The 27,221-nt window shown below is 42.1% G+C and overlaps 1 protein-coding gene and 1 pseudogene across 4 annotated transcripts in view; one reads left to right on the top strand and one right to left on the bottom strand.

Moving 5' to 3' along the window:
- The window catches only part of DISC1 (DISC1 scaffold protein), a 434,500-nt gene that overhangs the window by 363,312 nt on the left and 43,967 nt on the right, over positions 1–27,221 (bottom strand). The gene's annotated exons all lie outside the window — the stretch shown is intronic.
- On the top strand, positions 19,230–19,647 carry LOC105604900 (small ribosomal subunit protein eS24-like; annotated as a pseudogene).

Genomic DNA, 27,221 nt, shown 5'->3' with positions numbered 1-27,221 from the left:
CCCCACATCTTGAAGGACTGTTCCGAAGATACGATAAAATCACTGACATGTATTTCCAAAAGCCCATCAGAGTTTGTGATTAGTGGTGACACAGGCTCAAAAAATTAGCTTCTTTCCTCAAGTTCTTGGGCACCGGAAGACATCATTGTATCCTAATAGCATCTTACAATTTTCCTGAACTGTGTTATTTCTGTTATTCCGTGTTTCCAACAGTCCGCTGCTTCAGACTTAGTTTCGTGCTGTTGTTTTTTTTTTTTTTTTCTCTTCTTATTTTCTTAATAAGGTAGGAGACAGAAGAGAGAAAATAAATGGGCTACTATAAAAGCACAGAAGTCCATGGAAACTCCCAAATTATTAGAAAGATATCAGACGTCTGTAGCAATTTCTGACAAATGTAAGAAACGCCTGAAGATTTTAATTGATCTATATTTTCCCCTAGAGGTACAGAAATCCTTGCCATGTGCATGCCTCGACCAGCCACTGCTTTGAAAACTTTCTCACGTTCCTTAAGGGAACTATTAAGGGAAAGAATGACATTTCACACTTTTTTCAGAACACTCAGAATCAAGGGTTTTGTCCCTCTCTCTCTTCATTTACCTTTTCAGTCTTTGGGCTATTTTTCTCAACTTCCATTGATATCCAAAGGCCGACTCCTTTTTTAAAAACGTGTTTAATAGCAAAAACAAACTAGATGAGTCTGTTTTTCTCTAGAATGGGTTTTAAAACTTGAGTTAACTCTCACTAAGGGAATAGAGCTTCCTCTGTACACAGGCTATTTTGAAACAAATGAGGCAATCCTGAGTAATAAATTGGCTTTAATTCACTTATTAACTGAAGGAATGTGAAAATGAGATCAGACAATTGCTGAGGTGTTCTTTAAGCAATCTGGGAGAACAGGAGACACTCCAATAGACTGGAAACACAAAAGCACCCTCCCGGGTTCTAAAAAGGGAAATAGATCCTTCCTGCAAATTGAAGCCTAGCAACTGCAAATCAATGCGCAGGACACAGACACCAGATGAGCTGCCAAAGGTTAATCACAGGGATGTTATATGAACACTTACAAATGGAGGACGCCTACACGGTTTATTCAAAGTAAGTCGTGTCTGGACTCCCCCTGTGGTCCAGTGGTTAAGAATCCGCCTTGCAATGCAGGGGACATGGGTTCCATCCCTGGTCAGGAGATGTGGGAACAACTATGCCCATGAGTTGCAACTAGAGAGTCTGCATCACAACAAAAGATCCCACATGCCACAGCTAAGGCTCGATGCAGCCAAATAAATAAATGCTTTATTAAAAAAGTGAATCGTGTCCAACTAACTTTACTTCAGCAAGAACTAATAAAAAGAAAAAGAAAGTAGAGAAAGATCAGTCAAGATAACAGAGTAGAAGAACCCTGAGCTCACCTCCTCTCATGGGCACACCAAATCACAACTGTATTTATGGGACAATCAGCAATGAAAAATACCTCCCACAGCTAAAAGACATAAAGGAGGAAATACCACAAGATAGCTAAGGAGGGATGGACTCGTGACATAGTCAAGTCCCTCCTCCCATCCTGGGTGGGTAACACACAAGCTGGAGAAGTTTGTGATCACAACTGCAGAGGTTCTTCCAAAGGAGTGAGGGGTCTGAGCCCCACATCAGGCTCCCTCATCCGAGGGTCCTGCCTGGGAAGAGAAGCCCCCAGAGCATTTGACTTTGAAAGACCAGCAGGGCATACTTTCAGGAGTCTCAGAGGGCTGGGGAAACAGAGACTCCACTTTTAAAGGGTTCACACAAAATCACATATGTTCTGGGTCCTGGGGTAGAAGCAGTGATTTCATGGGAGCCTGGGTCAGACCTACCTGCTGATTCTCAGAGAGTCTCCTAAAGAGGCAGGAGGCAACTGCAGCTCACCCTGGGGACACAGACTCTGGTGGCAGGTGTTTGGGGTGAGCTCTTTCTTATACCATGTGGACACTGGTGCCACCGAGAGCCACTGTGGAACCCTCCCTCTAGCTCATTAGCCCCAGGACCCAGCCCTTCCCTAGCCCAACAGCCTACAGGCACCAGAGCTGAGATGCCTCAAGCCAAGCAACTAACTGGGCAGGGACACAGTCTCACTCACCAGTGAACAAGGTGCCTTAAGACTCCTTGAGCCACAGACACCTCTGGACACGGCCCTGTCCCCTGGAGGGCCCAGGACCCAGATCCACCTACCAGTGGGCAGGCACCAGTCCCTGGGCCCCATCCTAGCCCTCCAAGGAGCCTGCTCTAGCCTCCAGACCAGCCTAACCCACCAGGGGACAGACACCAAACACAAGAAAATCACAGTCTCAGGGCCTGTGGAACCAACCTGCCCACTGGGACAGACTGGACTCTGGCCCCACCCACTAGCAGGACACCCCAGATCCTGTACCCAACTATGTCTAGTTACTGACCCCCACACACCAACAATCCAACACCACTTCAGCGAGTCCTGGGCCCTACAACCAGACTCAAGACAAGCTCTGCCCACCAGTAGACCCAGCACTAACCCCAGGACCTGGCTTCACCCACCAACAAAGTGGCAATTGTCCCAGAGTCTCCTAGACCATGACTCCACCCATCAGTGAGCCAGCAGCGGCCCTGGGGCCCTCCTGGGTTGGGCAGTCAGTCAGCCCATGACCTGGCCCTTGCCAACAAGTGGCCTGCAGCCTTCATACAAGGCAGATCCTGGCAGCCAATCAAACTGGGAGCCAACCAAGCCTACCAGACTACCCACATAGTCAGCCCCCCACAACAGAAGGACCTAAGCTGCCCTCGTAGAAGGAACCCCTAGAGCATACTGCTTGGGTAACAAGAGGGCAATGCACTCCTGGGACACAGAACGTCTCCTACAGCAGGCCACTTCTCCAAGGTTGGGAAACACAACCACCAGATACATAAAAATAAAAGCAGCAAGTTAGGGGAAAAGGTGAAAGAGGAACATGTTCCATAAAGGAGAGAAGTCCAGAAGAAGAATGAAATGAAGTGGAGATAGGCAGGCTACCAAATAACGGGTTCAAGGTAATGATCCTGAGTGCATGCCAAGTCACTTCACTCGTGTGCAACTCTGTGCAACCCTATGGACTGAGGCCTTGCAGGCTCCTCTCTAAATACCTTCCAGGCGACAGTACTGGAGTGGGCTGCCATGCCTCTTCCAAGAATAATCATAAAGATGACCAAAGAACCTGGGAGAAGAATGGGTGCACAGAACAGGAAGTTAGAAGCTTTTAACAGAGTCAGAAGGTACAAAGAACAACCAGACAGAGATGAAGAATACCATATGGGAAATGAAAAGTAAACTAGAAAGAATCAACAGGACACTAAAAGATACAGAACAATGGATCAGTGGTCTGGAAGACAAGAGTAGAGGAAATTACTGAAGCCGAATAGAAAAAAGAAAGAAAGGAAATGAGGACAGTTTAAGAGACCTCTGGGACAACATCAAGCATACCAACATTCACATTATAGAAGTCTCAGAAGGAGGAAAGAGAGAGAGGACCTGAGAAAATATTTGAAGACATTATAGCTGAAATACTCCCTAATGTGGGAAAGGAAAAAGTCACCCAAGTCCAGAAAGCACAGAGACTTCTATTCAGGATGAGGTCAAAGAAAAACATACCAAAACACACTGTAACTTAAACGGTAAAAATTAAAGAGAGAATATTAAAAATTGAATGGAATGGAAAAGCAACAAATAATATACAAGGAAACTCCCATAAAGCTATTAGCTTATTTTTCAGCAGAATCTCTACAGATCAAAAGGGAATGGCATGATATATTTAAAGTAACAAAAGGGGGAAATCTATAACCAAAAATACTCTATCCACAAGGTTCCAATTCAGATTTGATGGAGAAATCAAAATCTTTACAGACAAACAAAAGCTAAAAGAATTCAGCACCACCAAACCAGCTTTACAAAAAATGGTAAAGGAACCTCTTTAAAGTTAAAAAGAAAAAGCTAAAATTAGAAACATGAACATTACAAAAGAGAAGGCTCATCAGTAAAGGCAAACATATAGTAAAGGTACAAAACTATCCATACACAAAGCTAGTAGGAAGGTTAAAAGACAAAAGTAGTAAAATCATCCATATCCACAATAAGCAGTTAAGGGATACAAAAAACAATTTGATGTAAGACATGATATTAAAAACAGTAATTGTGATGGGAGGAGAGTACAAATGCAGGGTTATGAAAAAGAATTTGAAATTAACAGATTTTATGTTAAAGAATGAAATGAGAACACTCTCTAACATCATATACAAAAACAAACTCAAATGGATTAAAGACCTACATGTAAGACCAAAACCATAAAACTCCTAGAAGAAAATAAAGGCAGAACACTCTTTGACATAAATCGTAGCAATATTTTTGGGGAACTGTCCCCTAAAGCAAAGGAAATAAAAGCATAACTAAACAAAAGGGACCTAATTAAGCTTAAAAGCTTCTGCACAGCAAAGGAAATCATCAATGATATGAAAAAACAACTACTAAATAGGAGAAGATATTTGCAAATGATATGACTGGTAAGAAGTTAATATCCAAAATATATAAATAGCTAATGTAACTCAACATATATATATATATATATATATATATATATATATATATATATATATATAAAATGGGCATAAGGTCTGAATAGACATTTTTTTCCAAAGAAGACAAACAGATGGTCACCAGGCACATGGAAAGATGCTTAGCATTGTTAATCATCAGAGAAATGCTAATTAAAACCACAATGAGGTATCACCTTACACCTATTAGAATGGCTATCATCAAAAGGAACACAACAAACTTGGTGAGGATGCGTAGGAAAAGGAACTCTCAAACACTGTTGGTGGCGATGTAAATTTCTGCAGCCACTATGAAAAACAGTTTACAGATTCCTCAAAAAACTAAAAATAGAACATCCATTCAGTTCAGTTCAGTTCAGTTGCTCAGTCGTGTCCGACTCTTTGCGACCTCATGAATCGCAGCACGCCAGGCCTCCCTGTCCTCCACCAACTCCCAGAGTTCACTCAAACTCATGTCCATCGAGTCGGTGATGCCATCCAGCCATCCCATCCTCTGTCGTCCCCTTCTCCTCCTGCCCCCAATCCCTCCCAGCATCAGAGTCTTTTCCAATGAGTCAACTCTTCACATGAGGTGGCCAAAGTATTGGAGTTTCAGCCTCAACATCAGTCCTTCCAAAGAAATCCCAGGGCTGATCTCCTTCAGAATGGACTTGCTGGATCTCCTTGCAGTCCAAGGGACTCTCAAGAATCTTCTCCAACACCACAGTTCAAAAGCATCAATTCTTCGGTGCTCAGCTTTCTTCACAGTCCAAATCTCACATCCATACATGACCACTGGGAAAACCATAGCCTTGACTAGACGGACCTTTGTTGGCAAAGTAATGTCTCTGCTTTTTAATATGCTATCTAGGTTGGTCATAACTTTCTTCCAAGGAGTAAGTGTCTTTTAATTTCATGGCTGCAGTCACCATCTGCAGTGATTTTGGAGCCCCTCAAAATAAAGTCTGACACTGTTTCCACTGTTTCCCCATCTATTTCCCATGAAGTGATAGGATCAGATGCCATGATCTTCATTTTCTGAATGTTGAGCTTTAAGCCAACTTTTTCACTCTCCTCTTTCACTTTGATCAAGAGGCGTTTTAGTTCCTCTTCACTTTCTGCCAAAGGGTGGTGTCATCTGCATATCTGAGGTTATTGAGATTTCTCCTGGCAATCTTGATTCCAGCTTGTGCTTCTTCCAGCCCAGCATTTCTCGTTAGGTACTCTGCATATATGTTAAATAAGCAGGGTGACAGTATGCAGCCTTGACATACTCCTTTTCCTATTTGGAACCAGTCTGTTGTTCCATGTCCAGTTCTAACTACTGCTTCCTGACCTGCATATAAATTTCTCAAGAGGCAGGTCAGGTGGTCTGTTATTCCCATCTCTCAAAGAATTTTCCACAGTTTATTGTGATCCACACAGTCAAAGGCTTTGGCATAGTCAATAAAGCAGAAATAGATGTTTTTCTGGAACTCTCTTGCTTTTCCATGATCCAGCGGATGTTAGCAATTTGATCTCTGGCTCCTCTGCCTTTTCTAAAACCAGCTTGAACATCTGGAAGTTCACAGTTCACGTATTGCTGAAGCCTGGCTTGGAGAATTTTAAGTATTACTTTACTAGCCTGTGAGATGAGTGCAATTGTGCGGTAGTTTGAGCATTCTTTGGCATTGCCTTTCTTTGGGATTGGAATGAAAACAGATCTTTTCCAGTCTTGTGGCCACTGCTGAGTTTTCCAAATTTGCATATGACCCAGCAATTCCCCGACTGGGTATCTATCTAAAAAAAACAAAAGCACTAATTAAAAACATAGAGCACCCCAATGCTCATAGCATTGTTTACAAATTTCCAAGATGTGAAAGCAACGTAAGTGTCCATCAACAGGCTAATGAATAAAGAAGTGGTACATATATACAACAGAATCCTATTCAGCTATTTTAAAAAAAGAATGAAATAATGCCATTTACAACAATTACAATGCCATTTGGATGTGGAGGGTCCACACTAGTGGTTACCAGTAGGGCGAGGGAAGAGGTAGAGGCAAGATAGGGGAAAGGGATTAAGAGGTATAAACTACTATGTATAAAATAAATAAGCTACAAAGATACATACAACACAGGGAATATAACCAATCATTTATAATGACTTTAATGGAGTGTCCATATAGTCAAAGGTATGTTTTTCCCAGTAGTCATGTGTGGATGTGAGAGTTGGACCATAAAGAAAGCTGAGCAGTGAAGAACTGATGCTTTTGAACCGTGGTGTTGGAGAAGACTCTTGAGAGTCCCTTGGACTTTAGCGAGATCAAACCAGTCAGTCCTAAAGGAAATCAGTCCTGAATATTCATTGGAAGGACTGATGCTGAAGCTGAAGCTCCAATACTCTGGCCACCTGATGCGAAGAACTGACTCACTGGAAAAGACCCTGATGCTGGGAAAGACTGAAGGCAGGAGGAGAAGGGGATGACAGAGGATGAGATGGTTGGATGGCACCACCGACTCAATGGACAAGAGTTTGAGCAAACTCCAGAAGATGGTGAAGGAGTGGGAAGCCTGGCGTGCTGCAGTCCATGAGGTTGCAAAGAGTCAGACATGACTGAGTGACTGAACAACAACAAGTCAAGTACAGTAAACCAGGGGAAAGGTGGTAGACATATATCTCTGGATTTCATCCAAGAGATCTGAAAAAGACTCCCCCAATTTCCCTGTTTACAAGTAGAGCCTGGAAGTAGGACCAGTAGGAGAGGCAAGTGGGTTCATAGCTGGTGAGTGACAGGTCCAGGCAAAAGGGCCCTGAGTCTTGGATGGGCAGCTGGCTAGTGGGAGGGTCCCAGCTCCCTGATTCAGGACTATTTCCTTTGCCCTATCCTCTCCAGGATGATGGATTAGAGTTAATTAAGACCGGAAAAGGTTTCAAAAGGGAGGAGACTCATATAACTGCTCTATGCTATGAGAAAGAAAAATAATTCAACTGAATAATGGGAGGGGAAGGGAGAGGAGTCTAATATACCTGCCATATGCTCACAACTACCAGTGTAACCAAGAAGGACCCTATGGAGCCTTCCCAGGGACAGACCCCCTCCCGCCCCGTACCATTTATCCTCTGCTGTAGTTTCTCTTTGCAGTACCCAGATAACAGTATCTCATGCATATTTTCTGAGTTTTTTAGATACTAAAACCACCACCAAATGGAATAAATTGCTACTTGATGATCATGAGCACATAGCCCCCAGACCTTCTGGCACCAAATGACTGACCACCATCAACCAATCAGATAATTGAACAGGAGCTGATCACATAGCCTGAAACACCCCTCTCTCAACCTGGCCTTTAAAAATGCTTTGGAGAGTTCAGGATTTTAGAGCACAAGCCACCCATCCTCCTTGTATTGGCACCTTACGATAAACACTGTTCTTTCCTTCACCGCAACCCAGTGTCAGTAGATCGGCTTTATGGAGTGTCAGTGAGTAAACCCAAGTTTGGTTCAGTAACACCAGGACAAGGGAAATCCAGCTTATGGGGAAAAGATGTCACCCAGGGCGGCAATGGAACAAAGAAGGACCCTTCAGTTTGGAGGACAAGACAAGGACAGGGTAAACCCTCCACCAGAAAGCCTCTGAAGGGTGCACAGCAATGGTGCACACGGGCCTCTAACATTCCCCATCGTGGCAGTATCCATAGGATGAAGGCAATGCCACACAGGTGCTTCTAGGAATGCTCAGCCACCCTAAGTGACCTGTTAGCTAAGGAAACTTTGACAGTAAACAGGTGTATGAAGGAAAAGTTTATAGAATTATATAGACGTATATAGGGGAGATCCCCTGGAGAAGGGCATGGCAACCCACTCCAGTATTCTTGCCTGGAGATCCCATGGACAGAGGAGCCTGGCGGGCTATAAAGTCCATAGGGTCACAAAGAGTCAGATAGACTAAAGTGACTGAGCATCCATGCATGCATACACATATATACACTTATATATAATTACAGAACAGACCATTTTCTTGGAGTCAAATATCAACCTGCAACTGTTTTCACATGAAATCTTGCTTCACACCTAGATTCTTATCTCGGAATGCACACTCTCAACTAGAGAGGCCCCAGAGCAAGGAAACTCTGAGAAGTGTGCTAGGGTAGGGTTGGGGCACAGGCAGGGAGAGGAACCCCAGGGCCCAGTGCTCAGCCCAACGGAAAACAGATGTGCTGTTTCTTCAAAACACCAACACAGTGTCACACTGTGCGGTTAGGAGGAGCCTAGCTCGAGAGCAGGACACACAGAGGATGTGTGTGAAACCATACAAAGGCCACACGAGCTGTGTGCAGAGCATTGAGGGTCTCCACTTTTCATTATCAATAACATATTTCAAAGAGAGATGTTCTTTGCATACACTTACAATTGGAACTCTCTAATCAGCTTTGGTTTAAATCCACCAATCCAGAGATTATGTTTGTGGGCACATTTTCAATTATACAACTAATCCTGGGAGAGGGCCAGACAGGATCAAAATCAGGGGCGAGTCTGGATGGGGGTGGGGTGGAAACAAAGGGTCATCAGGAACACCACACAAACCCTCACTCCATGTAGGAGATGAAGTTCAAGGTTATTTTCATCAGGCTTTGTCATTACATTGGCTATGCGTGCGTGCTCAGTCGCTTCATTAGTGTCCCACTCTTTGAGATCCTATGGACGGTAGCCCACCAGGCTACTCCCGTGCCCCGGATTTTCCAGGCAAGAATACTGGAGTGGGAGGGGGCGGTCCTAAGATGGCAGAGGAATAGGATGGGGAGACCACTTTCTCCCCCACAAATTCATCAAAAGAACATTTAAACGCTTAGTAAATGCCACAAAACAACTTCTGAATGCTGGCAGAGGACATCAGGCACCCAGAAAAGCAGCCCATTGTCTTCAAAAAGAGGTAGGGAAAAAAATAAAAGAGAAAAAAAAGAGACACAAGAGGTAGGGACGGAGCTCCGTTCTGGGAAGGGAGTCTTAAAAAGCGAGAAGTTTCCAAACACCAGGAAACACTCTCACTGCCGAGTATGTGGTGAGCCTTGGAAGCACAGAGGGCAACATAACAGGGAGGAAAAATAAATAATTAAAACCCACAGATAATGAGCCCAGTGGTAACTCCCCCAGCGGAGAAGCAGCACAGATGCCTGCATCCGCCACTAGCAAGCAGGGGCTGGGCAGGGAGGTGCGGGCTGCATGGCTTTTTAAGGATCGAGCCCGAATGCTCCAAATGCCCCGAGGGTAACCAGAGCAAACTAACTTGGGCTAGCAAACCAGACTGTGGTATAGCTACCACGCAAAAAGCTCTAACACAAGACACCGCCAAGACCTGGCACAGAACAAAGGACGGAACAGAATTAGCCGGCTGCAGACCATCCCCCTCTGGTGACAAGCAGCCAGAGCAGGAAGGGCCAGAAGTGGGCAATCGCAGCCCATGGAGATATTATTTACCAAACTGCAAACAGGCTTCTTTGCTAACTAAGACTTCTTGGGGTTCTGGTCAGTCATCATCTGCCTGAGAAGGTGCGCCAGTTGTACACCCAGAGAACCAAGCAGCAGGGACAGGAGAGGCGATAAGTCACAGCGACCACGTTTGCCAAACACCTGAGCTACTCGGACCTGGGAAGGGCACAAAACATAGGCCCAACCAAGTCTGCGCCTCTGAGGACTACCCTCGTGCCTGAGCCTGAGCGGCTTAGACCAGGTAGGTGCATGCAGCCCAGGGCTGGCCTCGGACGGTTCCCAGTGGAGCAACCTAGAGCCTGAGCTGTGTGCAACGTGAGCGGAGGCAGGCCCAGTGTGGCTGAGACACTGCGAGCACACGCCAGAGTTATTTGTTTGCAGCGTCCCTCCCTCCCCACAGCGCAACTGAGCAAGTGAGCCTAAAAAAAGTGTCCACCACCACCCCCCTTGTGTCAGGGCAAAAATCAGACCCTGAAGAGCCCAGCAAACAGAAGAGTCTAAATCAGAGGGAACCGCCTTGGAAATGACAGGTGCAATAGATTAAAACCCTTTCATTACTACTGACTACAGAGGAAGGGGCCTATAGATCTTGAGAAATATACGCCAGACCAAGGAACTATACGAAAATGAACTGACCCCACACTGCCCACAACAACACCAGAGAAAGTCCTAGGTATATCTTTACTATTTTTACAATCATTCTTTTTTTTTCTTCTTTTTTTAAACTTTTTTTAATTTTAAAGTCCTCTATTACACCTTTAATTTTCATTTTTATAACCTACTATTATTTTTTTTAAAAGACCCTATTTTTAAAGCAAACTTCATATATATATTTTAATATTTTTTGTGACTTTGTTTTTTTCTTCTTCTTCTTTAATAGTGTATTTTTGAAAATCCAACCTCTACTCTAGATTTTTAATTTTTGCTTTTTCGTATTTGTTATCAATTTTGTACCTGTAAAAACCCAATCTTCAGTACTCATTTTTACTTGGGAGTGAGATTACTGGCTTGACTGCTTGCTCCTCCTTTAGACTCTCCTTTTTCTCCACCAGGTTGTCTCTGCCTCCTCCCTCCCCCTCTCTTCTCTACCCAACTCTGTAAATCTCTGTGTGTTCCAGACGGTGGAGAACACTTAGGGAACTGATTACTGGCTGGATCTGTCTCTCTCCTTTTCATTCTCCCCTTTTATCCTCCTAGCCGCCTCTGTCTCCTTCCTCCCTCTTCTCTTCTCTGTATAACTCCGTGATCATCTCTGAGCAGTACAGACTGTGGAGCGCATATAAGGAAATGATTACTGGCTAGCTTGCTCTCTCCTCTTTTGATTCCACCTCATCTCATTCGGGTCATCTCTAACTCCCTCCTCCCTCTTCTCTTCTCCATGTAACTCTGTGAACCTCTCTGGGTGTCCCTCACTGTGGAGAAACTTTTCAACTTTAACCTAGATGTTTTATCAATGGTGCTGTATAGAAGGAGAAGTCTTGAGACTACTGTAAAAATAAGACTGAAAACCAGAAGCAGGAGGCTTAGGCCCAAATTCTGAGAACATCAGAGAACTCCTGACTCCAGGGAACATTAATCAATAGGAGCTCATCAAATGCCTCCATACTTACACTGAAACTAAGCACCACCCAAGGGCCAACAAGTTCCAGAGCAAGACATACCACACAAATTCTCCAGCAACACAGGAACACAGCCCTGAACTTCAATATACAGGTTGCCCAAAGTTACCCCAAAACCACTGACATCTCATAACTCATTACTGGACACTTCATTGCACTCCAGAGAGAAGAAATCCAGCTCAACCACCAGAACACCAACACAAGCTTCCCTAACCAAGAAACCTTGACAAGCCACTTGACAAGCCAAACTTTGACAACCCCACCCACAGCAAGGAAACTCCACAATAAAGAGAACTCCACAAACTGCCAGAATACAGAAAGGCCACCCCAAACACAGCAATATAACCAAGATGAAGAGACAGAGGAATACCCAGCAGGTAAAGGAACAGGATAAATGCCCACCAAACCAAACAAAAGAGAAAGAGATAGGGAATCTACCTGATAAAGAATTCCAAATAATGACAGTGAAAATGATCCAAAATCTTGAAATCAAATGGAATCACAGATAAATAGCCTGGAGACAAGGACTGAGAAGATGCAAGAAAGGTTTAACAAGGACCTAGAAAAAATAAAAAAGAGTCAATATATAATGAATAATGCAATAAATGAGCTCAAAAACACTCTGGAGGTAACAAATAGTAGAATAACGGAGGCAGAAGATAGGATTAGTGAAGTAGAAGATAGAATGGTAGAAATAAATGAATCAGAGAGGACAAAAGAAAAGCTAATTAAAAGAAATGAGGACAATCTCAGAGACCTCCAGGACAATATTAAATACTCCAACACTCGAATCATAGGCGTCCCAGAAGAAGAAGACAAAAGAAAGACCATGAAAAAATACTTGAGGCGATAATAGTTGAAAACTTCCATAAAATGGGGAAGTCCAAGAAACCCAGAGAGTCCCACACAGGATAAACCCAAGGCGAAACACCCCAAGACACATATTAATCAAATTAACAAAGATCAAACACAAAGAACAAATATTAAAAGCAGCAAGGGAAAAACAACAAATAACACACAAGGGGATTCCCATAGGGATAACACATGATCTTTCAATAGAAACTCTTCAGGCCAGGAGGGAATGGCAAGACATACTTAAAGTGATGAAAGAAAATAACCTACAGACCAGATTACTGTATTCAGCAAGGATCTCATTCAAATATGAAGGAGAAATCAAAAGCTTTACATACAAGAAAAGCTGAGAGAATTCAGCACCACCAAACCAACTCTCCAACAAATGCTAAAGGATACTCTCTAGACAGGAAACACAAAAACGGTGTATAAACCCGAACCCAAAACAATAAAGTAAATAGCAATGGGATCATACTTATCAATAATTACCTTAAACATAAATGGGTTGAATGCCCCAACCAAAAGACAAAGACTGGCTGAATGGATACAAAAACAAGACCCCTATATATGTTGTCTACAAGAGACCCACCTCGAAACAAGGGACACATACAGACTGAAAGTGAAGGGCTGGAAAAAGATGTTCCATGCAAATAGAGACCAAAAGAAAGCAGGGGTAGCAATACCCATATCAGACAAAATAGACTTTAAAACAAAGGCTGTGAAAAGAGACAAAGAAGGACACTACACAATGATCAAAGGATCAATCCAAGAAGAAGACAACAATTATAAATATATATGCACCCAACATAGGAGCACCACAATAAGTAAGACAAATGCTAACAAGTATGAAAGGGGAAATTAACAATAACACAATAATAGTGGGAGACTTTAACACCCCAGTCACACCTATGGATAGATCTACTAAACAGAAAATTGACAAGAAAATGCAAACTTTAAATGATACAATAGACCAGTTAGACCTAATTGATATCTATAGGACATTTCACCCCAAAACAATGAATTTTACCTTTTTCTCAAGTGCACATGGAACCTTCTCCAGGATAGATCACATCCTGAGCCATAAATCTAGCCTTGGTAAATTCAAAAAAACTGAAATAATCCCAAACATCTTTTCCAACCATAATGCAGTAAGATTAGATCTCAATTACAGGAGAAAAACTATTAGAAATTCCAACATATGGAGGCTGAACAAAACGCTTCTGAATAACCAACAAATCACAAAAGAAATCAAAATATTCATAGAAATGAATGAAAATGAAAACACAACAACCCAAAATCTGTGGGACACTGTAAAAGCAGTGCTAAGGTGAAAGTTCATAGCAATACAGGCATACCTCAAGAAACAAGAAAAAGTCAAATAAATAACCTAACTCTACACCTAAAGCAACTAGAAAAGGAAGAGATGGAGAACCCCAGGGTTAGTAGAAGGAAAGAAATCTTAAAAATTAGGGCAGAAATAAATGCAAAAGAAACAAAAGAGACCATAGCAAAAATCAACAAAGCCAAAAGCTGGTTCTTTGAAAGGATAAATAAAATTGACAAACCATTGCCAGACTCATCAAGAAACAAAGGGAGAAAAATCAACTCAATAAAATTAGAAATGAAAATGGAGACATCACAACAGACAACACAGAAATACAAAGGATCATAAGAGATTATTATCAGCAACTATATGCCAATAAAAGGGACAACATGGAAGAAATGGACAAATTCTTAGAAAAGTACAACTCTCCAAAACTGAATCAGGAAGAAATAGAAAATCTTAACAGACCCATCACAAGCATGGAAATTGAAACTGTAATCAGAAATCTTCCAGCAAACAAAAGCCCACATCCAGATGGCTTCACAGCTGAATTCTACCAAAAATTTAGAGAAGAGCTAACACCCATTCTACTCAAACTCTTCCAGAAAATTGCAGAAGAAGGTAAACTTCCAAACTCATTCTATGAGGCCACCATCACCCTAATACCAAAACCTGACAAAGATGCCACAAGGAAAGAAAACTACAGGCCAATATCACTGATGAACATAGATGCAAAAATCCTTAACAAAATTCTAGCAATCAGAATCCAACAACTCATTAAAAAGATCATACATCATGACCAAGTGGGCTTTATCCCAGGGATGCAAGGATTCTTCAATATCTGCAAATCAATCAATGTAATACACCACCTTAACAAACTGAAAAATAAAAGCCATATGATTATCTCAATAGATGCAGAGAAGGCCTTTGACAAAATTCAACATCCATTTGTGATTAAAACTCTCCAGAAAGCAGGAATAGAAGGAACATACCTCAACATAATAAAAGCTATATATGACAAACCCACAGCAAACATTATCCTCAATGGTGAAAAATTGAAAGCATTTCCCTAAAGTCAGGAACAAGACAAGGGTGCCCACTTTCACCGCTACTATTCAACATAGTTCTGGAAGTTTTGGCCACAGCAATCAGAGCAGAAAAAAGAAATAAAAGGAATCCAAATTGGAAAAGAAGAAGTAAAACTCTCACTGTTTGCAGATGACATGATCCTCTGCATAGAAAACCCTAAAGACTCCACCAGAAAATTACTAGAGCTAATCAATGAATATAGTAAAGTTGCAGGATATAAAATCAACACACAGAAATCCCTTGCATTCCTATACACTAATAATGAGAAAGTAGAAAAAGAAATTAAGGAAACAATTCCATTCACCATTGCAACGAAAAGAATAAAATACTTAGGAATATACCTACCTACAGAAACTAAAGACCTATATATAGAAAACTATAAAGCACTGATGAAAGAAATCAAAGAGGACACTAATAGATGGAGAAATATACCATGTTCATGGATGGGAAGAATCAATATAGTGAAAATGAGTATACTACCCAAAGCAATCTATAGATTCAATGAGATCCCTATCAAGCTACCAGCGGTATTTTTCACAGAGCTAGAACAAATAATTTCACAATTTGTATGGAAATACAAAAAACCTCGAATAGCCAAAGCAATCTTGAGAAAGAAGATTGGAACTGGAGGAATCAACCTGCCTGACTTCAGGCTCTACTACAAAGCCACAGTCATCAAGACAGTATGGTACTGGCACAAAGACAGAAATATAGGTCAATGGAACAAAATAGAAAGCCCAGAGATAAATCCACACACCTATGGACACCTTATCTTTGACAAAGAATGCAAGAATATACAATGGATTAAAGACAATCTCTTTAACAAGTGGTGCTGGGAAAACTGGTCAACCACTTGTAAAATAATGAAACTAGATCGCTTTCTAACACGATACACAAAAATAAACTCAAAATGGATTACAGATCTAAACGTAAGACCAGAAACTATAAAACTCCTAGAGGAGAACATAGACAAAACACTCTCCGACATAAATCACAGCAGGATCCTCTATAACCCACCTCCCAGAATACTGGAAATAAAAGCAAAAATAAACGAATGGGACCTAATTAAAGTTAAAAGCTTCTGCACAACAAAGGAAACTATAAGCAAGGTGAAAAGACAGCCTTCAGAATGGGAGAAAATAATAGCAAAGAGGCAACTGACAAACAACTAATCTCAAAAATATACAAGCAACTTATGCAGCTCAATTCCAGGAAAATAAATGACCCAATCAAAAAATGGGCCAAAGAACTAAATAGACATGTCTCCAAAGAAGACGTACAGATGGCTAACAAACACATGAAAAGATGATCAACATCACTCATTGTTAGAGAAATGCAAATCAAAACCACAATTAGGTACCATTTCACACCAGTCAGAATGGCTGCGATCCAAAAGTCTACAAGCAATAAATGCTGGAGAGGGTGTGGAGAAAAGGGAACCCTCTTACACTGCTGGTGGGAATGCAAACGAGTACAGCCACTATGGAGAACAGTGTGGAGATTCCTTAAAAAACTGGAAATTGAACTGCCTTATGACCCAGCAATCCCACTTCTGGGCATACACACCGAGGAAACCAGAATTGAAAGAGACACATGTACCCCAATGTTCATCGCAGCACTGTTTATAATAGCCAGGACATGGAAGCAACCTAGATGTCCATCAGCAGATGAATGGATAAGAAAGCTGTGGTACATATACACAATGGAGTATTACTCAGCCATTAAAAAGAATACATTTGAATCCAGTTCTAATGAGGTGGATTAAACTGGAGCCTATTATACAGAGTGAAGTAGGCCAGAAAGAAAAACACCAATACAGTATACTAACACATATATATGGAACTTAGAAAAATGGAAACGATAACCCTGTATGCGAGACAGCAAAAGAGACACAGATGTATAGAACAGACTTTTGGATTCTGTGGGAGAGGGAGAGGGTGGGATGATTTGGGAGAATGGCATTGAAACATGTATACTATCATGTAAGAAACGAATCGCCAGTCTATGTTCAATACAGGATACAGGATGCTTGGGGCTGGTGCACTGGGATGACGCAGAGAGATGATATGGGGAGGGTGGTGGGAGGAGGATTCAGGATTGAAAACTCATGTACACCCGTGGAGGATTCATGTCAATGTATGGCAAAACCAATACAGTATTTAAAGTAAAAAATAAAAAATAAAAAAGAAAGATGTGGTACATATCCACAATGGAGTATTACTCAGCCATTAAAAAGAATTCATTTGAATCAGTTCTAATGAGGTGGATGAAACTTAGCCGATTACACAGAGTGAAGTAAGCCAGAAAGAAAAACACCAATACAGTATACTAATGCATATATATGGAATTTAGAAAGATGGTAATGATAATAACCCTGTATGCAAGACAGCAAAAGAGACACAGATGTACAGAACAGTTTTTTGGATTCTGTGGGAGAGGGAGAGGGTGGGATGATTTGGGAGAATGGCATTGAAACATGTATACTATCATATAAGAAACGAATCGCCAGTCTAGGTTTGATGCAGGATACAGGATGCTTGGGGCTGGTGCACCGGGATGACCCAGAGGGATGGTATGGGGAGGGAGGTGGGAGCGTGGTTCAGGATTGGGAACATGGGTACAACCGTGGCGGATTCATGTTGAAGTATGCAAAACCAATACAATATTGTAAAGTAAAAAATAAATAATTAAATAAATAAAAGAATACTGGAGTGGGTTGCCATGCCCTCCTCCAGGGGATCTTCTCAACTCAGGGGTCAAACCAGCATCTCCTGCATTACAGGCAGATTCTATACCACTGAGGCACTGGGGAAGCCTTAATATTGGCTGTTCAGTTCAGTTCAGTCACTCAGTCGTGTCTGACTCTTTACAACCCCATGAACCAGAGCATGCCAGGCCTCCCTGTCCATCACCAACTCCCTGAGTTTACCCAAACTCATGTCCATTGAGTCGGTGATGCCATTTAACCATCTCATCCTCTGTTGTCCCCTTCTCCTCCTGCCTTCGATCTTTCCCAACATCAGGGTCTTTTCAAATGAGTCAGCTCTTCACATCAGGTGGCCAAAATATTGGAGTTTCAGCTTCAACATCAGTCCTTCCAGTGAACATCAGGACTGATCTCCTTTAGTAGGGACTGGTTGGATCTCCTTGCAGTCCAAGGAACTCTCAAGAGTCTTCTCCAACACCACAGTTCAAAATCATCAATTCTTCCGTGCTCAGCTTTCTTTATAGTCCAACTGTCACATCCATACATGACTAATGGAAAACCATAGCCTTGACTAGACGGACCTTTGTTGGCAAAGTTATGTCTCTGCTTTTGAATGTGCTGTCTAGGTTGGTCATAACTTTCCTGCCAAGGAGTAAGCGTCTTTTAACTTCATGGCTGTAATCACCATCTGCAGTGATTTTGGAGCCCAGAAAATAAAGTCAGCCACTGTTTCCACTGTTTCCCCATCTATTTGCCAAGAAGTGATGGGACTGGATGCCATGATCTTCATTTTCAGAATGTTGAGCTTTAAGTCAATTTTTTCACTCTCTTCTTTCACTTTCATCAAGAGGCTCTTTATACACATGTTCCCCATCCTGAACCCCCCCCCATGTTGATATATGGCAAAACCAATACAATATTGTAAAGTAAACATTAAAATTAAAATAAATTTACATTTAAAATAAAATTTTTAAAAAGAGGCTCTTTAGTTCTTCTTCACTTTCTGCCATAAGAGTGGTGTCATCTGCATATCTGAGGTTATTGATATTCCTCATATTGTTCCATTCCTTATGATGGAACATAAAGAAAAACCATTTTCCCATGCACTTAAGTTTCTGTTTAAATGAGAGCCCACAAGTTTCCTCTATCCATGGGATTCTCCAGGCAAGAATACTGGAGTGGGTTGCCATTTCCTACTCCAGGGGATCTTCCCCACCAAGGGATCGAACCCAAGCCTCTTTTATCTTCTGCACTGGCAGGTGGGTTCTTTACCACTAGTGCCACCTGGGAGACCTTTAAATGAAATAGGACATGAGAAAACACATTTAAGCTATAAAGTGTTATAGAAATGAAAAGTTTTCCTAACGCTATTTTCTAAGAGTGATGGCCCAGTTTTATCCCAGGAGCTTATGAATCAAACACTGTTATCGCAACAGTCTGGTTACTTCCCATGACACTGCTTCCCACGTCCACCTTCCCCTCCATATCATCAAGCATTGTGGCACACCCAACAGATGTGATCTCGAAAACAACTCAGAATGCAAACCATGAAAATAACAGCAAAAACCGGCTTGATTTTCCCGTCCTGGTTGCTTGAAGGTCAACAGCCATCATGAACGACACAGTAACTACCTGGACCAGGAAGTTTGCGACCAATCAACTACTTCAGCAGACACAAATAGTCATCAGCGTCCTTCACCCTGGGAAGGCAACAGTACCTAAGACAGAAACTTGGGGAAAACTAGCCAAAATGTACAAGATAACACCAGCTGTATCTTTGTATTTGGAGTCAGAATCCATTTTGGTGGGGGCAAGGCAACTGGCTTTGGCGTGATTTACGATTCCTTTATGATCACGCAAAGAAGAATGAGCCCAAACACAGGCTTGCAGGACATGAACTGTGTGAAAAGGAAAGCACCTCAAGGAAACAGTGAGAGGGACGCAAGAACAGAATGAAGAAAGACAGGGGGAGTGCAAAGGTCACGCCGGTGCTGCAGAAAGAAGGAGCAAAGATTCTGCAGTGACTGTATCTGTGGTGATTGTGCAGATTTTTCATGAGAGGATTAATAAACTTCGACCTTTTACAAAAAAAAAAAAAAAAAGCTTGATGAACTTGACATCACTATATGTGCACTGACTCCTTTGACATTCACTGAGCCAAGAGCCAAGGACATTCTAACCTTTGCATGTTTATGTCATTTTATGCTCACCAAAACCTAATAAAGTCAGGATTATTATCACCTCATTTCAAAAATAAGGTCACTGAGGCTTATGGAAGAGAAAAAAATTTGTCCAAAGTCACACCGCTACTTAATGCTGGAGCCAGGACTGGGAAGCCTGGCCTCCACTCAACCTCAACCCTGTCCTGCAGGTAACAGACCCTGATGCTGGAATGAGAGTCTGGGGTACAAACAGATCTCTTAGAGCTGAGACTGTATCTCAAGGAGTATATAAGGCCTGTATGACCTTTGCAAATACTCAATGATTACATGTAAAATATTCCAGAACAAGGAGGTTGCTAACATCACTAAGTTGGACCATAGTGAAGGCTGAGTGCCAAAGAATTGACGTTTTTGAACTGTGGTGCTGGAGAAGACTCTTGGGAGTCCCTTGGACTGCAAGGAGATCAAACCAGTCAATCCTAAAGGAAATATGTCCTGACTATTCATTGGAAGGATTGATGCTGAAGCTCTAATACTTTGGAAAAGACCCTGAAGCTGGGAAAGATTGAAGGCAAAAAGAAAAGAGGGCAACAGAGGGTGATCTGGGTTAGATAGCATCACCAACGCAACAGACATGAATTTGAGCAAACTCTGGGAGGTAATGAAGGACAGGCAAAACTGGCATGCTACAGTCCATGGGATTGCAAAGAGTCAGACATGACTTAGTGACTGCACAACAACAACTCTAAGAAAAACAGCACCCAGGATAATGTCCAAATGTAACTGCCTGGAAGGATTTATAAAGTCCTTTATACAAAAGTTTCCAAGCTGAAAATATGCCAGAGTCAGTTCAGCTTCAAGCAGAGGCTCTTAAGGAAAGGTCCTCCCCAGGGAACATCAGGAGTCATCTGACAGCCACCCAAAATGTATCAGTTACACAAAAGCGAAGGGGTGCCCAGGTCAAGCTGGAGTTAGAAACTGCCCCAAAAGGAGGCTCAGAGATGGGTAGGGAGAGTGAGGCACTAAAACTGTGAGTTATTTAATTTGTTATAGTTGGAATATACTCAAGTCCATGTTACTCTCTCTCATACTCTATTATCTTTCTTGAATGGGAATGGAAGGGACAGGATTAAAGTTGTCAAGCCAGAAGCAGGTACCTGATCCTGCAGTCAGCCCCCCAGAGAATCTCACTCATGAGTCACCTTCACTCATGGCTTGAAGGAGGAAAGAGAACAAACACTTTTACTCCAAAGCAGCTAGAGTTGAGTGTGGTCCCTGGATTACTTGCATCTACCCACTCCAGTGTTCTTGCCTGGAGAATCCCATGGAAGGGGGAGCCTGGTGGGCTGCCATCTATGGGGTCACACAGAGTCGGACATGACTGAAGCAATGCAGCAGCAGCAGCAGGCACCCAGGAGCCCTGTGAAAATGCAGGAAGTGTTTGAGGGGCAGTTCTAGTCCCTAGTCCCCACCAACTAGAATACCTAAAGCAGGAAATCTAGGAATATGTGCTTTTCACAATGCCCAATCACTTAACTAGCATAATAACCCCAATGCAGCATCTACAAGAACTTCAGAGATTGAAGGGAGGCTTTCCAAGAGGCAGAAATTTTCAAAGGGAAAAAATAAACAGATGGGAAATAACATGAAAGTACAAAGGGGTCATGGAGCAATAAGAAAAATGTCAAAAGACTAAAAGGCTAGAAGGAGTTATTCCTTCTGTAAATATGCTAAAAGCGGCGGGGGGCGGGGGGGCGGGGGGCAGGGGGCGGGGGGAGTGCGCTTCAAATCAACCAACCAACCAGCCAACCAACAAACCAGGATAAGAAAGTCATGCTACCAGGGACAAGCCCACTAGTTACAGCACAAAGGAAACAAATAAGAGAAGACAGGAGAGAATCACACAGCTCTAAGCTTCAACCTCATTTCTACTAAAAGTGACCTTCAGACTGGAAAGAATGGTGGTAGCATAATTTAGGAGGAACTGAAGCTCAAGAGGCAAAATGATAGAGAACACCCAGCCACTTCAAATGAGTTCATATCCTCAAATGAGGTCAGATAAACTATTATCCACACTAAAGAAATTCAATCCTAAAGTAAACCAACTCTGAATACTTACTGGGAGGACTGATGCTGAAGTTGAAGCTCCAATACTTTGGCCACCTAATACAAAGAGCCGACTCATTGGAAAAGAGCCTGATGCTGGGAAAGACTGAAGGCAAAAGGAAAAGGGGGTGGCAGAGGATGAGATAGTTAGATAGTGACACCAACTCAATGGACATGAATCTGAGCAAACACCAAGAGATAGTGAAGGACAGGGGAGCCTGGCATGCTGTAGTCCAAGGTATCACAAAGAGTTGGACATGACTGGACAACTGAACACATATGCACACACCTACCATGGACCAAGACTGGCAAGTGTGCTGGTTCCAAGAAGGAAAAAATTAGAATCTAAGAGTTATAGGTTGAACACAATATTGTAAATCAATTACACTTCAATTAAAAATAGACTTAAAAATAAAAAAGTAAAAAGTTATAGGTTGGTCAGCCGGATACATACACTAGATATAATACTAAATGAATGCTTAAACAAACATTTATGAGCAAACAAATCCAGAAAGAGAATGAAATAAAAGCAAGTTAACTGAACCTCTGTGAAGTCCACTGAAATAGACAAACTGTAAGCAGTTGGGGAGAAAACTTTGTTGGCAATGCACGATCATACGCCATATCCATTTAATAGGCCCTTATAAGGTGCTTATTTGTTACGTATGCCAGGCATTGTTATCTACATTTTACAAACATTAATTCATTTCATTCTTTTAACAGCCCTACTCCAGCCTCTTTTCACAGATGAGGAAAACAAGTAATTTGCCCAGCCTCAGAAAGCTGGTAGCTGGCAAGATAGGAATTAAAACACAAGCAGAGTGCTCCAGAGCCATGCTGCTTCTCAAAGCTCTGAGGAACATTCTCCAAACACTGTGAAATATGGATGAAATTAATAGCAGACACCCAAATCAATACCTTCCTCTTCAGTTCTGGAGAAGGAAAGAAGTGTTTTTCCTGAGCTGCTGCACTCAGAAGAATGAAGAGGGCAGGCATGAGATGAGAAGAAGGCAGCTGGCGGCCAGTTGTTAATTTGAGAAACAGTAGTAACAGTACAATTTTTAGAAAACAATACCTAGGATTTACCCTAGGCCAGTGGATGCCTGCCTGGGTGTTCTATTCAGTTCAGTTATAAAATGAAGCCATCTTGAGGTAGGAGGTAGACACATTGCTAAAACCTTGCTTTCCTGTCTACCAATGCCAAATAGAAATACAGAGCAGAATTTGAAGGAAATAGGAAAAAGAGTAACTTTACTCTTCTTGCCAAGCAAAAGGGAAACACAGGAGGCTGGTGCCTCAAGAACTGTGCCCCCTTTCTATCAGGAATAGGGAGAGGTTTTCTATCTTTGTGAAGGTCCTACACTTTTTTTCTTTTGCAAAGTTTCAAAATGGCCACAGTTAGCATCAGGCAACTCAGCAACCTGGTCTGATGTCCCTGAAGTTATCGGCCCATGACCTTTGTGAAATGCAGAATGCTACAAGAGAGTGTAAGGGGAGAAGAAATGCCAAGTACAGGTTACTACTCATATGAAGTCAGCTTTGTTTCGCTTTGTGAAGGACAAAGCTAGCTACAAGTGTTTACTAGCAGTAACAGCTAAGGAATAACCAAGATTGCTTAACTCTTTCAGAACTGTTTGCCTGGTATGTGCCAAAGGCCGTTCACTTATTTCTTGTTTTGCTGCAACAGATGGGCCCTTGGGGTGAGTAGCTGGAGTTTGTCAAGCAGAGTAAACTGAAGCTTTGCTTTCCCTGGAAACTCCAAGGACCAAGTTTATGGCAGGAACTGAGCTCTGCTGGAGCAAAGAGATAAGATGACCACATCTACCACTCCTGAGGTCAAGGAAACCTCCCTGACTTCACATGCACAAGCATGCTCCTCAGGGGTATCACTCCATAACTGATGTTGTCAAAGCTCCCACAGGCCTCTGCACTGGAATCCACTTTGGCAAAAAGATGTAAATGCATAGGTTCCCAGGGCAGATCAGATGTGAGAAAAGAAGCAAGGTGATTGGCCAAAGGTAAACAAAGACTGGGAAGACCTGCCCTATATAAACGATCTAACTGCCCCTTTACTGCACTTCTCCTCATTAGGGATGCCCACACTCTTCCTCTCCAGGTGTGTATTTCTGCCTTGCTTCTGTCTTAAATAAACTGCTTCTCTGTGTGCTCTCCCACACGATGTGCTATGTCTCTAATCATAAAATTTGTACCTGTTTCTACAGTTTTTGCCTCCTTGAAACATTCATGCTTTCAAACAGGGCAAGAGTCAGGGCAACTTTGCTTTTACCCTCTATCCACTGATGGACCTGGAGCTAGGATTCCTGGTTCTCATCCAGAATACCCAGGTCTAATTCCTGGTCAGGGAAATAAGACCCGGCTCCAAGACTGCTCACTGCTGTCTCTCAAAGAACAATCTCAGAAGCAGCAAGAAGTATAGTTTCAGCTGAAAAGAGAGTCAACAACTTAGAATGCCAGCTTAAAATAATGAAAAAATGCAGGAGAAAAGGTAAGGAGAAAATCATTATAGAGAAGATGATATATATACAGAGCAACAAATATATGAATGATTGGTGTCCCTTGAGAAGAAAAAAGACAGAGGGAACCAAAGATATAATAGAAGAAAACACCTGTGGAATAAAAATCTAAATCTGTAGATAAAAGGTATACACAGCATCCAGGAAATATTATGACCAACACCTGCATATATGGTAAAATCACCTAACTCCAAAGAAGAAGTATGAATCCTGTGTAAACCTTGGAGAAAACTCAAGCTATGCATATAAAGGGCTTTCAAAGTAACATTCAATGCCAAGTGACATTGTCTATACAGTTTGGGGGTTGGTGTGGGGACAGTCAAGAATTTTATACCCAGCCAACTTGTCAAACACTATAAAAACAACAAAAAGTCATTATTCAATATGCATTAATGCTGGGCACTGTCACAGTCACGGATTTTCTTGATGAAAATCTCTGGATGGTGAAATTCAGACAACCAAGCAATAAATCATAGTACAGGACTCAGGAATGGTAGGATCCTTTTAAGAAAGACTACCAGCAAGCACCAGATCCTTTTAAATAAAGCACTAAGGCTAGACAACGATGAAAAGTACAGATACAGAATAGAATGTAAATGTTATAATGCAGACAATATAGAGTAATAATACAACTCATGAAAGAACGATCATTTTGACATTTGTATGGCATACCTCAGGGATCCCAGGTGGCTCAGTGGGTAAATAATCCACCTGCAACACAGGAGATGCATGAGATTCCAATTCGATCCCTGGGTTGAGAAGAGCCCTTGAAGGCGGTCATGATAACCCACTGTAGTGGCTTTCTTGGAGAATCCCATGGGCAAAGGAGCCTGGCAGCCTATAGGCCATAAGGTCACAAAGAGAAGGACATGACTGAACCAACTGAGCATGCATGCACACATATGCATAGCATACTCCAACCAATCAAAGCATTCTCCATGCCACCCCCTCATTTAATCAATGAAACAATCTTAGTGATGAGAAATCTTTAATAGAGCTCAGAGAGGCAAGCTGCAAAGATATTCTCACAGACTTTCTAACCCAAATCCTAAAGAGTTTGCACATTTTTTCCCTGACGTAAATATTTCAATTTCATTTTGCTTACAGTCACTATTTTGTGCATCGATATAAAGACATTTGAGGACAGAAGTATCACTCCTGAATCTGTACCCAGTTGTTCCTCCTGACAATCCTCAGGTATCCTCCCCACTGTGATTTTTCTTTCCATATCATCCCTGTGAGCAAGGAGATCAAACCAGTCAATCCTAAAGGAAATCAACCCTGAATATTCATTGGAAGGATGGTTGCGGAAGCTGAAGCTCCAATTATTTGGCCACCTAATGCAAAGAGTCGACTCACTGGGAAAGACTCTGATGCTGGGAAAGATTGAGGTCAGAAGGAAAACGGAGTGACAGAGGATGAGAAGGTTGGATGGCATGACTAAATCAATGGACTTGAACTTGGGCAAACTCCGGGAGATGATGAGAGACAGAGAAGCCTGGCATGCTGCAGTCCACGGGGCTGCATGCTGCAGTCACAAAGAGTCGGACACATTTTGGCAACTGAACAACAACATATGAATAAAGACAACGCAAGCAAACTAGCCTTTTGGAGGAGGAGGAGGAACAGAAGCCTGCTCAGCTCTGACTTTATTACAAAGGGAAATTAGTTTTAAAGAAGGTGAGCACACACACACCAAGGACACACTAGCAGCAAACTGAGAATTCTCCTTGGCAGCAAGAGAACATGAGAAGGTGAGCCAATGGCATTCCATGTCACATCCTGTGACTCTGGAAACCATCTCTTGTACCTCTGGGGGCACATCACTCACCTGTATAGTGGATAAGAATCTGCCTGTCAGTGCAGGAGACACAGGTTCAATCCCTGGTCCAGGAAGACTCCACATGCCACAGGGCAACTAAGCCTGTGCATCATAATTACTGAAGTATAGGAATGAGTGTGTGAGGGGGAAAATGTTATTAAGTAATTTTAAAGTTATTTACTCTTATTCACAAAAAGAATAGGAATTCAAGATGAAAATGCACATTATAATAAATAAAGCTGGCAACAATGGAAAGGCATCTTTACAAATGCTAATAATCAATAGTTGTTGATCAACTATACTTCAGTTTAAAAAAATAGTTAATATCTGTTAAGTCTTCTAAAATTTACAAAGCATTTTCACTTACATCATTACATGTGATCTAGTTAAAGTAATGACTATTCTGTCCCTGGTTGCTCAGATGGTAAAAAATCTGCCTGCAACGCAGGATACCTGGGTTCGATCCCTGGGCTGGGAAGATTCCCTGGAGAAGGAAATGGCAACCCACTCCAGTTTTCTTTCCTGGAGAATTCCATGAACAGAGGAGCCTAGCGGACTAGAATCCATGGGGTTGCAATAAGTCAGACACAACTGAGCGACTTAACACTTTCACTTTTTCATTCTGTCCCCCAAAAAGCTCCATAAAGCATCCCTTACAATAGATGACAACTAAGGCCCCTTCCAACACCAACAGTCTCGGGATCTGAGCTGCCTTACAAACCTTGCAATTTGAATGGCTAATTTTTAAAAGAAAAGGAATTTTAAATTAAAAATTTAACCAATGATCAGTTAGAAATCTGGATTGGATTTACTGAAGTAGAAAGCAATTCGATCTTAACTCAGTGAGGATGAAGTACATCCAGGGGACATTAAAATGGCAACCTCTCTGCGTGTGTTAACACAACATAGATCACACAGGCAGAATAACTTCCCTATAGCGATCAGGATAGAGGGCTAAGGAAAGGTCACCAAAG

Source organism: Ovis aries, chromosome 25, assembly GCF_016772045.2.
Source record: "Ovis aries strain OAR_USU_Benz2616 breed Rambouillet chromosome 25, ARS-UI_Ramb_v3.0, whole genome shotgun sequence".
Taxonomy (NCBI): Eukaryota; Metazoa; Chordata; class Mammalia; order Artiodactyla; family Bovidae; genus Ovis; species Ovis aries.
This window is presented reverse-complemented; position numbering and strand designations above follow the sequence as displayed.